General features: G+C 53.7%; 1 protein-coding gene and 1 non-coding gene across 7 annotated transcripts in view; both read right to left on the bottom strand.

Annotated features, from left to right (window-relative positions):
* TFAP4 (transcription factor AP-4) overlaps positions 1-5,941 on the bottom strand; it is a 38,244-nt gene extending 32,303 nt beyond the window's left edge. For 3 of the 6 annotated variants that reach the window (XM_036309198.1, XM_036309195.1, XM_036309199.1), the window contains exon 1: positions 5,843-5,941. The gene's annotated coding sequence lies outside the window, so the exon portion shown is untranslated. Of the gene's footprint in view, positions 1-5,201; positions 5,225-5,683; positions 5,708-5,842 lie in introns of those variants that run through there. The other 3 variants (XM_036309201.1, XM_036309197.1, XM_036309196.1) reach the window with 3 other exon arrangements.
* Positions 5,942-9,146: 3,205 nt separating this feature from the next.
* LOC118657207 lies at positions 9,147-9,268 on the bottom strand. The gene has a single exon (XR_004967929.1).
* Between the last annotated feature and the right edge of the window lie 3,789 nt (positions 9,269-13,057).

Below are 13,057 nucleotides of genomic sequence, written 5' to 3'. Positions count from 1 at the left end.
CAGCAATGTGAGGGTTCCAACTGCCCCCTATCTTCCTGATACTTATTATTGTTTCTCTTTTTTTGTTATAGTCATCCTGGTGGGTGTAAAGCAGTATGGTTTTGATTTGTAGTTCCCTAATAAAGTGTATCCTCAGCCTGGCTTAGATGGTGGTGCCCAACTGTACTCCCATTCCTTCCATGCCAGCACTGCCACTGCCCCCATCCCCTTAGGATTCCAAGGCCTTCAAGCCCTACACCAGGTCCTGCTGTTGCCGGGAGCCGGTCCATGCTTGCTGTTTCAAGGGACCTGGCATATATGGCATACTGTTCTTAATATGTTTGCTCACCTTGGCACTATGTGTTTTAACCAAGGTCTCCTCTCTGAGAAAGGTTGTTTCCCCAGGTAGGGATTTTCCCCTGAAGTTAGGGAGGGAATAAAACCCCTCAACTGAGTGCCAGGCGGGTAATTAATCACTTTAACTATGAACAATCATGCTTAAGCTACATAATCTTTACTCCCTGGAATGGAGATAAGAAACGCCCTAACCTTTGTAATAGAGATTGATAGGATTGAATCAACTGGTATAAATACAGATGTAACAAGACAGCAAGACACAGAACTTAGAACACAGAACTTAGAATACAGAGCTTAGAACACAGAACTAAGAAGACAGAACCTACACAGAACCTACAGACAGAAGAACTTTGCTGGAGAGAACATGGCAAAAGATCCTGGACTGAACCTGACTACAGAAATTGGCAAGAGAACCTGACTAGAACCTGGTGACTGAACCTGGCTGGAGAACCTGGACAGAACCTGGCTGGAGAACCTAGCGAGGGAACATGGCTACAGAACCTGGCTGGAGAACCTGGAGAACCTAGCAAGAGAACATGGACACAGAACCTGGCTGGAGATCCTAAGCAGAACTTCGCTGGAGATCCAGACCAGAACTTGGCTGGAGATCCTGGCTAGAGATCCTGGCTAGGCTGCTGATCAACTGAACGCTGTCTCTGTGTCATTCCTTCTTCGCTGACTCCATCCACACCTTTGGGGACCCCTGGACCTGCTGGGGTTGGACCCCGGCATGCTGTGATCCGCTTCCACCTCCACAAGGGTCAAACCTACACCAGTCCAATTCAGCCAATGTCTACCTCCTGAGGACTTCAGGTGCAAGAAACAGTAAGGAGGCGAGATAGGGGGTCCTGGTCTGTGCCCCCAGGTCAGACAGTGAGGAAGAGAGGCCTTGGGCAAGTATGTATAGTTCCTATCCATTTCTTCCGATGTGTCCTCACCAAGATGTAAGCTCCATAAGGGCAGAGCCTCCTCTGTCCATTCCCTGCTATATCCCTAGGTAGTAGACATGCCAACCATATTTCTTGAATGAATGAACTCAAGATGAAGAAAGAGAAGCCATAGCACAGGGGTACAGGGGTAGAGCTGTTAGTGGTTAGAAACTTGGGCTCTGGCGTGAAATGATTTGCATTAGAATAATCCCACCTCTGCTGCTTTATAGCTAGCTGTGCTCTTGGGCAAATCACTTGGCTTCTCTGAGCCTCCCTCTCATCTACAGAATGGGCCTGACAGCAACAATCTATCTGACAGGGTAGTTTTGAGGATTAAATAACATGACACAGATCAGGAAATATTATATTCCAAGGACCCTCAGAGATGAAGCCACATAATGTCAGTCCTCACAAGAGCCTTGGGAGTCAGGACTATTACTACCACCTTCCACACTGGAGAGGAGGAAACAGGAACTGAGGGCTCAAGGAATCTGTCGGGTCATGAGCCTGGTTAGGGCAAAATCAGGGTCTGAACCAACACCCCTAACTCCAGGCAGGGGCAGTGTGGCCCAATGCAGTATGGAGCAGAGCTGGGCAGTCTCTGAGTAGGCAACAGACAAACTAGTCCAAAGTGCTCGTCATACATCCCTGGGCTGTGTTTGGCTCTGAGCAAAGCGAGCAGGCTGATGGTAAGTTTCAAAGACCCCCAAAAAGGGGACTATAGTGCCATGGCAGGGTGGGGTAGGTTGGTAGGGTATGAAGAGATCCTGGGGCTGCAAGTCTGGGGCACTAGAACAGACATCAATGGGGGTGGAGGCTCAGAGGCGAGGTCAGGAAGATAAGCCAGGACTAATGGTTTTAACAGGGAAAGCAACAAGAAGTCAGAAGTTTCCAACAGGGAAGCCTGGCTACTAAGAGGGGCTCTCTTGAGATGGCAGGCCCTCTTTTCTCTCTCAGGGTCTGCAGCTCGGGAAGGAGCCAGACAGTCCCACCCAGCTGGACCACCCTAAGTGACAGATGTGGCTAGATTCCCCTCAAATCAAAGAGGCTATTTGGAAGAGCTCCAGTGGGCTGGCCTAGGGGAGACATTAAGGTAGCCCCTAAAAAAGTGGGGCTGGCACCCCCCAGAGGCTGGGTATAAATATTGGGGGCTCTGGATTAGAAGTGTTCCTCTCCCTTTTGCTCTTCAAATGAGGACACCTGTCAAGCAGAAGAGGTCCAAAGATGGAACCTTAGGGGAACACCTGTTTCAGGGACCATGGGGCTTTAGGACATAACAGAATCTGGCATGATGTGCTTTGAGGGGAGAGCTCGGGACAGAGCAAGGAGCTCAGAAATAAGTGGGTGACCCAGGGTAGCCGGATCTTTGGAGATACTCGGCAGGGGAAGGTTAAAGACAGGGCTATTGCCAAAACCAGTTTGGCTCAGTGGATAGAGCGTCGGCCTGCGGACTGAAAGGTCCCAGGTTCGATTCCGGTCAAGGGCATGTACCTGGGTTGCGGGCACATCCCCAGTAGGAGATGTGCAGGAGGCAGCTGATCGATGTTTCTCTCTCATCGATGTTTCTAACTCTCCCTTCTTCTCTGTAAAAAATCAATAAAATATAATTTAAAAAAATGACAGGGCTATTGCTTGAGACTCCATCATTTATTTATTGTTATTTTAATCCTTACCCGAGGACATGCTTAGAGAGAGGGAGGAAGAAACATCAGTTGTCTCCTGTTTGTATCTGACCAGAGATCAAACCCACAACCAGGTACGTACACTGACCAGGAATCGAACTGGCAACACTTCGGTGCACAAAACTATGTTCAACCAACTGAGCCACTCCAACTGGGCTCCATCATTTATTTTCAACAGGGGAGAAGCTCAGTTGATGACAGCAAAGTGAGAATGCATCTAACTTTAGTTGTGGAAAACCATTAGGCACACCAGTCTCTTATCTGCCAGAAGGCTTGGAAGGGGTTCCTCACAGCGGCCTGGCTGGGAGGCCTGGGACAGCAGTTTTCCAGGTCTAGTCAGAGGACCACATGCATCACAAGTCACTTGAGCTTGTTAAAAATACAGATCCTCAGCCCAACCAGAGTGGCTCAGTGGTTGAGCATTGACCTATGAACCTAGAGGACACCGTTTTATTCCCAGTCAGGGTACACGCCCTGTAGTTGCAGGCTCCACCCCCAGTAGAGGGTGTGCAGGAGATAGCCAATCAATGATCCTCTCTCACCATTGATGTTTCCATCTCTCCCTCTCTCTTCCCTTCCCTCTCTGAAATCAATATATTTTAAAAAACAAATCCCTGAACCTCGCCCCAGATTTATTGGTCAGCATCTTGAGTTTGAGAGCCCACTGAGGTTCTAAGACTCAGAATATTTCCAGGGAAGAAAAAAGGGAAGGAGGGACCAGATCAACAGGAAGCAATGTGCAGAGTGTTCACAACTCCTGGCCCACAGGGGTCATTTGAGGGGACCAGCTCCCATCTCCTGGCATTCTATTCACTCAAGTCTCATGACTCACATGTGCCACCTCAGACCTCTCTCCCTCCATCCTGGCACCCTCACACTCAGCGGCCATAGCTTCAACTGCACCCTTAGTTCAAGGCCAGGGCGTGCAGGTAGGTTCCAGGTGCCCAGGTGGCATCATTCTGCCCTTGGGCCCGGGCCCAAGACCAAAGACTGAGACCTCATCAGGAAGAAGCCCCTGGCAGAAGACATTGGCAGACGACCCCTACAGTGCCTCTGGTCCCTCCTACACCAGTCTACCCTGAGAAGGGAGAGACCGATTCAGCCCAGATGCAAAGGCCTAGGGATGAGGCCTGGGACTGCATAGCTGAGAATCTGAGAATAGAAAGTGTCTCTGTCCCCTTTGGGGATCATCACTTCCCCATCCCTATGGCCCCACAGAGTGTGGTGTGTGTGTGTGTGTTGGGTGGGAGGGTCTCCACTATAGCAAGCACATGGCCACATATTCTGTTGGGGTGAATCCACTCCCTAAGGGGCAGGGCTTGGGCTCTGGACTCCAGTGGTTTGCACCTGGATCCATCTCTGCTACTTCATAGCTGTGGGCTCTCAGGTGAACCACTTAACCTCTGAGTCTCCTTCTTACCTACCCAATGGCCTAGCAGTAAGTGCCCCTGTGGTCCTGTACCACCAGGACCTGACTCACTGGTCTCCTGAGGCTCAAACTCACAGGGCTGGGTCCCACTCCTAATCCTCCACATTTTACACCCCAACCCAAAGGCCAAGACTTGAAGCTGTGCCAGGCTGGAGCAAAGGTCTCCACGAGAAACCCACAGGCCTTCATCCTCCACTTGTACAGCAGAGAAGCGACGGGTACAGCCAGCAAAGGAAGCCCTGATCGGCAAACCCGAGGCCCTTTCCACCACGTCTGGTCGGTGGTCAGAGAACCTGCTTGCCGGTGCAGACTTGCGTGAGCTCTGGGGCTGTGCTTTAATCAATCCAGGCTCACAGGGATGTTTCGGTGACGCTGCTTGTCCTGCAGTTGCTGGTGGGTACACACAGCCTGCCTGGCTGACACCATCTTTGTTACTGTTCCAGCGCACGAGGCTTCCCCCCAGCCCAGCGCCAGCAGCAGCCTCTTCCAGTTCTACCCTCCCTCCCCAAAGCCACTAGTACCTGCTCCAGGGACTAGAGGAGTGACAAGTGCTTCCCAGACAACAAAAGCCTCTCCCAGGAGAACAGAGAGAAGAGACTTCTGTCCAGGAAAACTCCTACCACACCTTTGTTCTGTACACTAATTTTAGGCCGGGTTTCAGGGCCCCAACTGCTGGGTAAATTGTTTTTTGAGGGGGCAGACTGTCAGCAAAAAGGGCCCGGACAGCCCATCCTTCCCTTCAAGTCGCTCACCGCCCCTCCCTCTGGTACTCTGGGAGGAAACAGGAGTAGCGTGGGGAACCTATCTTGGTTAAGGTCACCCCACCCTGGGTCTCTTGGGTGTGTTTCAGGCAATGACATCAGTCTCCTTGGGCTCCCTGACCCCGAGTTCCTCTTAGCTGACAGCAGTGCCCAGGTCCAGGTTGTCCTGATGATGACAGGGAATAATATGCATAAAGAATCGAGCACTGGGCTTGGCACCTGCTCAGCACGTGAGCCATTGTCATGATTCCACTCCAGCCACACGGGCACTGCACCCCCTCACCCCCACCCCTACCCCCCCGCGCCGGCTGGTGCTCTGGTTTCCTCCAGTTCTTGACTCAAAAGTCATCCCCCCCAAGAGCCTTCCCTAGTCGCCCGGTCGGTGCCCTTCCCCGCCTTTGTCCTCGCGCATCTGACAGACTGGACATGGTTCTGATGCGCCCGCGGGCCTCCCTCGCCCGGGCCCGCAAGCCCTCTGCGGGCAAGACTTCTGCCCCAGCCTCTACCCTGTGCCCGTGCCCGCCGGGGCGAGCGAAGGGTTCCTACCACGTCCCCGGGCTGCGGGCGCGCCCAGGAGCCTGGCTCAGGGGCCGGACCCGCCCTGGGCCGCAGCCAGAGGGGCCGCGCGCACTGGGGCCGCGGTCCGGGGCCGGCGGCAGCGCCCGGCTTTCGGGGGGTGGCGCCGGGGACAAAGGACTGCCCTACCTGTGCTGGGGGCGCAGGCACCTCCCCGCGGGCGGCTCCAACGCGCACCCGCGAGGTCACGTCCGGGGCGTGCCAGCCGGAAAAGGCCCCGGCGGGCGGGAGGGGAGGGAGGGGCGGAGGGGCGGGGCGTTCGCCGCCGGGCCACGCCCCCCGGCCGCGCGCACTCGGCAGAGGCGGGACCAGCCGGGCCGGGTTAGCCTCCCGCTTCCGCTGGCCGGGCCGCTCATTCATATTCATGAGGAGGGTCAGGGGCGGGCCCCGGGCCCCCCGCCGTGCCCGGCCCCCCGGCCGCCAGTCCAGCCCCGGCGGAGGCTCCGGCCCCAGTGGGGCGCCCCCGGCTTCCGCCTCGGGGAGGGAGTTTCCACTTGGTCACGACTCAAAAATGTGTCGCTCCCGCTCCTCCGCCCCCTCGTCCCTGCCCCGGGCAAGGGGGCGGGGGAGAGAGCGGAGGGTCTCTCCCAGGGAAGCCGGGAAGGCGGGAGGGGCGGCTCCTCCTTCCCGGGGCAGGTCCGTGGGGATCCGGGGCTGACCGCTCCCTCTTTGGCTCCCTCCAAGATAGCGCCTGCAATAATCCTCATTTTTAAAACATAATAGTTCTGCTTTATTGAGCGCGGGTTCTGTACCAGGCACCATACCCTTTGTATGAACTTTTCTCTTAACCCTCCCGCAGTTGGGCTGTTGTGCTTACTAACTGTCCAACCGAGGTCAGTACAATGTTGTCATCCAGAGGCTCAGAAAGGTCGAGGGACATACCCGCCGTTTACACCGCAGGCCTTGGGCCATTCCGAGGGGCTAGCCCGCCGCCACCTTTCCCGAATGCGCTTACCTGGGCACTGCTGGAGGGGTGGGTGTGGCCGAGCGGTGGGCGTAAATGCCCCATTGGAGGGGAACCAGAGCATGAAGGCTGGACAGGCTTGGACCTTTGGCCGGACCCAATGCAAAAGGAAAATAGCAGGGCCGTGTGTTAATAAATGATTAACACTGGCTGATGGCTCAGTGGTTAGAGCACCTGCTTGGGCACGGCAGGGTGGCAGGTTCCATTCCAAGTCAAGAGCACATACCAACCCATGTGTCTCTCTCATATCGATGTTTCCCTCTCTCCCTCCCCCCTCCAACTTTTTCTAAATCATTGGGGGGGGGGCGGTAAATATCTTCGGGGTGAGGATTAACAACAACAAAAAATTAAGAATTTCAAGATGGTGATAGGAGAACATTAAGTGCCACACTTGTGGGACTGCACGGGTGAATATCAGGAAGCTGACCCTGATTAAAGCACTCAGGGTCTCTTCTAGGAGCAGAGAAGTCACAACCTCACCTCCAGGGTCACCCATCCCCACCTCTCAGCCCTGGAGAGTCACCTCCATGCTGACATCCAGGCCTGGCCTCCAGAACTACAAAAGCAGAGTACTTCCAGCCCTCTAGGACCCGGTCCCTGAGGGCCAGGTGAGTCCCACAGGGAGAGTGTCCCAACCCTGAAAGACCCAGCTGATCCTTGGGGCTGTGCCTCCTGGGCATTCTCAGCCCCGGGCCCTTTAGGCAGTTGGTCAGGATTTTAAGGGCCAGGCCAGGCCAGGCCCAGAAGGGGCCTCAGTTCTGACTTGAAGCCCTCCTTTCTCACTGGCACAGGGTGTGAGGAGCAGTCAGGGCTGCTTCCCAGAATAAACACCCCACCCATAGTCTGTCCCAGCCCTGCAGGCACAGCAAGCCAGCAGGCATGGCAAGACAGTGCCAACTGGAGAGATGTTCATCAGGCTGCCAGCTCGAGGTTAATAAGTCATCCTGCTCCCACTCCCTCCATCATTCCGTCCTTGGTGCCTGGTCCCACTCACAGAAGGTTGCAGGCTTCCTCAATAACAATAGCTACCATTTGTTGCACTGCTCCTCCCCAGCAGGCACTGGTGGAAGTCCCCTGTGTACCCTCTCCCCGCCTCACACAGCCCTGAAACAGGCATGAGAACCACCATTTTACAGATAGGAAACTAAGGTTCAGAGAGATCCGATGGTTGGGCTAAGTTCAAGGGCCAGAGGTCATGGTCTGCTACCATTCATCTATCTTAGTTCCTGTCATTTCTCCTATGTCTGCAATGTAGGGTTTTTGTTTTGTTTTGTTTAAATCAGTGGTTCTCAACCGTCCTAATGCTGCGACCCTTTAATACAGTTCCTCATGTTGTGGTGAACCCCAACCATAAAATTATTTTCGTTGCTACTTCATAACTGTAATTTTGCTACTCTTATGAATCGTAATGTAAATATCTGATATGCAGGATGTATTTAGGCGACCCCTGTGAAAGGATCGTTCGACTGCCAAAGGGGTCGTGACCCACAGGTTGAGAACCGCTGGTTTAAATTGATTTCAGAGAGAAAGGGAGAGGGAGAGAGAGATAGAAACGTCAATGATGAGAGAGAATCATTGTTCGGCTGTCTCCTGCATACTCCTTACTGGGGATTGAGCCTGCAACCCTGGCATGTACCCTTAACCTGAATCGAACCCGGGACCCTTCAATCCGCAGGCCGGCACTCTATCCGCTGAGCCAAATGGGCTAGGGCCTGCAATGTAGTTTTTAAGGCTCACTTCTTTATGCTCACTCTCAGCTCCTTGGATAAAGGTTCTGGAAAAAGAGAAACTGCGTATACTGAGTTCCCTGATGGAACTATCATTGTGCATTAAAGATAATGTATGTGAATAAATTAAATTAGCCACTTCCCCTCTGGGTGCTGACAGACAGGGGGTACCGACTAGATTGAGATATCTCCTTGAAGACATGGATGGGGTTGTCTAACCCTGGGCACACAGTAGACCCTCAATAAATGTTGTTGAATGAACACATAATAATAGCTTAATAAGCATCTGTTGAATGAATGGGAACCTAGCAGATGTTCAATAAATGTTTATTGATGAAAGATTAGGGGCCAAGATTCAGTCCCCAAAATATATCTATCTGTAATTATCTTAGTCAACTCAGGCTGCTATAACAGAATACCATAGACTGGGGAACTTAACCAACACACATTTACTTCTCACGGTCCTGGGGGTTAGGAAATCCAAGGTAAAAGTGCTGGCAGATTCACTTCCTGGTGAGGGCTCCCTACTTTGCTTGCAGATGGCCACCTTACATGGCAGAGAGAGAGAGAGGAAAGAGCAAGAGAGACGGAGAAAGAGAGATCTTATCTCTCTCTTTTAAAATATTTTTATTATTTTTTTTAATTTTTCTTTTTTTTTGAGGCATAACGTAGGGTTCAAGTGCGGCCAAGGGCACCCGCCGGCCGTCTCGCGGGCCCCCACAGGAGACTCGCGGACAGCCGGTGTTGTACTGGCAACCGTGGTCTCCTGCTTCCGCTCGGGCAGGAGCCCCCAATCCAGTCTCGTTGCTGTCGCTCCCGGAGGGCGGGTCAGGACCACGTGGATGGGACCAGCCCTGGGAGCCGGGCGGGAGCCGTTAAAATATTTTTTATTGATTTCACAGAGAAAGGGAGAGAGAGATAGAAACATCAATGATGAGAGAGAATCATCCCTACATTGGGGATTAAGCCCACAACCTGAGCATGTGCCCTTGACCAGAATCGAACCTGGGACCCTTCAGTCCACAGACTGATGCTCTATCCACTGAGCAAACTGGCTAGGGCTTATCTCTCTTTTTATCAGGGTGCTGATCCCATCATGGGGACCCCACCTTTATGACCTCATTTAAACCTAGTTACTTTCTAAAGGCTCCATGTGCAAATATAGTTACATTGGGGGTTAGGGCTTCAACCTATGAATTTAGGGAGGGCACAAACATTCAGTTCATAACAGCAATACATTTAAAAAAAACATATTTTATTGATTTTTTACAGAGAGAAAGGGAGAGGATTAGAGAGTTAGAAACATGGATGAGAAACGTCGATCAGCTGCCTTCTGCACGCCCCCTACTGGGGATGTGCCCGCAACCAACAACCAAGGTACATGCCTTTGACTGGAATCCAACCTGGGACCCTTCAGTCCCCAGGCTGACACTCTATCCACTGAGTCAAACCAGTCAGGCCATAAGAGCAATATTTATGAAGCATTACTATATGAAGCATTCCTCCAGATCCTGGGAGGAAATCTGCAGAGGGAGTGACAAAGCAAATAATGCCCGTGTATCCTACTCCTTGGGGAGCTTAGGCTATAACAGGGGAGATAGTCCATTACACATGGGAGGGAACAGGTAGCAAAGAATGAGTGCTCAGAGTAAGGACTCTGGAGAGAGAAAACTCAGCATGATGTGGGGAAAGAGGACACCTCTCTCTCCTTACCTACTTTTTACTAAGGAGGAGGAAGCCAGGCCTGGACAGACTGCTACAGTAGGTGTTGCCTCTTGGAAAAGGCAACCCCCCTGAAGCCCGTTCAGAGCCTGGCCCTCTTGGATGTCACAAAACCCCATCCTGCCATCCGATGCCCCAGGGACACAGTGAATTATAACACAAGCTTTGGAATCAGACTGACTGAGATTGCAATGCCTCCTACCAGCTTCTAAGAACTGGACGAAGTTACTTAACCTCCCTGTGCCCTCAGTTTCCTCCTCTGTAAAACAGCAATAATAATAGTACCCGCCCTCAGGGTTGTTGTGGATATAGTGAAAATCAGGCAGCATTTGGTGCAAAGAACTGGGTACCGACTGACAACTCCACCAAAATTATAGCGTCCTTCACTCTTGTTGGATTTGCAGGAGCCAATTTAAGGGCTTATTTGCAGCCAAGGGGACATTAGCTGGGTCCTGGAATTGACAGGCCTTGGATCAGGCTTGACACTTGGTAGCGATCGCTAATACCGTATGTATTGAGAATGCACTTCGTCTTCGAAACAACCTCAGAAAGAAGATGCTATTACTCACCATCCCAAGGTGGGAACGCCAAATCACATTTCTCATTGCAAGCAACCTGCTTGTCCATGAAAACAAGTGTATGTAGAGAAGTATAAGAAAGGCCCTGAAGCAGTGGTTCTCAACCGTCCTAATGCCGCGACCCTTTAATACAGTTCCTCATGTGGTGGTGACCCCCAACCATAAAATTATTTTTGTTGCTACATCATAACTGTAATTTTGCTACTGTTATGAATCGTAATGTAAATATCTGATATGCAGGATGTATTTTCATTGTTATAAATTGAACATAATTAAAGCATAGAGATTAATCACAAAACAATACGTAATTATATATGTGTTTTCCGATGGTCTTAGGCGACCCCTGTGAAAGGATCGTTCAACCCCCAAAGGGGTCGCGACCCACAGGTTGAGAACCGCTGCCCTAAAGGGTGAAGGTTCCTTATAGTCAAGTCCCCTTTATGGTTCGCAGATCATTGGATTTCCCTGGTCACCGGATTCAGTTCCTGTTGGACTATAAGCTCCAGGAGAGCAAGGGCAACTGAGGTTGTCCCTCTTTACTGCACTACTCACAGTGCCTGGCATCCTGCAAACACTCGGTAAGCATTTTCCACTGATATAAAATTAGCCCCTTGTGTACCTTTTTCATACACGTGGATTCCCCGGGGGCCTGGAGCCTAGCCTGGTAGAGATCAAACTTTATGACACCAACGGATGCAGGGCCGAGTTGCGGGCTGAATCCCCACGATCCCGGACGCCGGGAGGGGGCGCTCTGCGTCCCTCAGCCTCCGCCCTCCCCCTGCCCCCCTCCCCAACGCACCCGCTGGACCCGGTGAGTTGGCCCTTAACAGCCCTCTCCTGGAAGGCTCTAGGTAGCGAAGCTGGACTTCCCACCGGGCCCATCTGCTCGGTAATGTTTAACCCGACTTCACTCCACATTATCCGCACGAGGGAAACCCGGGTGGGGGTGGGGTCACTTCCAAGTCACTACCTTCCGGGCCTACTGGTCTTTCATCGATCACTGAACAACTCTTGAGCACCTACTCTGTGTCTATTCACGCAGCAGTCATGAGAGCTATTACGTGTCCATTCATGCCCTACTATGTGTTTATTCTCCTAAAATGGAATGAGCACATATTCTGTGTCCATTGACGAAACAGTCATGAGCACCTACTATGTGCCCAGCACTGTGCCAGGCCCTGGGATGCTGTGTGCTTCGGCCAGACGCTCCGCAAATACGAGGATGCAGGTAGAATTAGGCCCCGAGGCAGACGCCTCACCTATAGAAGATGCTTTTTGTCCGCTAGACGCCTCAAGGCCAGCTGCATGGTGGCAGGGCTGGCCAACAGATGCAGGGCTCTTTTTAAACCAAGGTTTGCAGAGCAGCAAGAAGATAAGTGGGTGGGGGCTCAAACAAAACACACCCAAGAACGCCAGTCTGGTTTCAACATCAGGAGGTAGAAACAATTTAGCGGGTGCAGGTTGGGGGCTTTCTCACTCGTTTCTATCCGCTCATTCCACTTTCCAACCCGCACGGCGCTGGGCGCTGCGGGGCCATGCTCAATCAAGGACGCCTTGGCGCTCCAGCTGGAGGACACAGGTTGCCCCCAACTGCTGTGACCAAGACTGGGGCCAAGAGGACGCCCGAACCGCTCCGGGTCAGACCTGGTCCTCCTTCCATTGTGAGGGGACTGAGGCCGAGGGAAAGGCGGGGGTGGGGGAACCAGGGCGGCGTTAGACGGGAGGGAGGCGCTGAGCCCAGCCTCGAACCCCGGCGTGCGCTGCCCCGCATGCGGAGCAGGGGCCTCTGCCTGCCCGGTGCTGCCCGCGCGTTCCTGGAACTGGGCTGGGCGGAGAAATCTGGGCCGGCGGAGAGGCATTCTAGCTGCCCTCCCCGTCGCCGGGGGCTGCGGGGGGCCTGGCCAAGGTGACCCCGAGGGAGGGAGGTGATGGGCCCCGCCCCCTCCTTCATCTTCCCGGTTTTTGGGGCTTTTCCTCTGGACCCGCACGCCCCCCCTAGCCCCCCCACCCCTTCGGTCCACTGCGAGCCCGCCCCCTCCCCGGGCTTCCCCGAGGGCGGGACCTCCCTCCCCCCGCCACCCCCGGGCCACCTCCAGGCCGTGTCCTAGCGCTGCCCTCGGTCTGGGGGCGGGGCCGCGGGGGGGCGAGCCCGAGGATGGGGACGGAGAGGACGTTCCCGGCCCCGCGCCCCCTCCCTCCCTCCGGGTGCCGACTCCCCGCCGCCTGGCTGCCCTCGGCCCTCCCCTCCCCCGGCCCAGCGCCCGCGCGCGGCCGCCCCCTCCCCCCGACGCGCACTCCCCGCCTGGCAGCTGGCGCCCCGGGCCTGGGGCCGCGGCGGCGAGAGGGGTTTGCT

This window comes from Myotis myotis, unplaced genomic scaffold (genome assembly GCF_014108235.1).
Source record: "Myotis myotis isolate mMyoMyo1 unplaced genomic scaffold, mMyoMyo1.p scaffold_m19_p_5, whole genome shotgun sequence".
Lineage (NCBI taxonomy): Eukaryota > Metazoa > Chordata > Mammalia > Chiroptera > Vespertilionidae > Myotis > Myotis myotis.
This window is presented reverse-complemented; position numbering and strand designations above follow the sequence as displayed.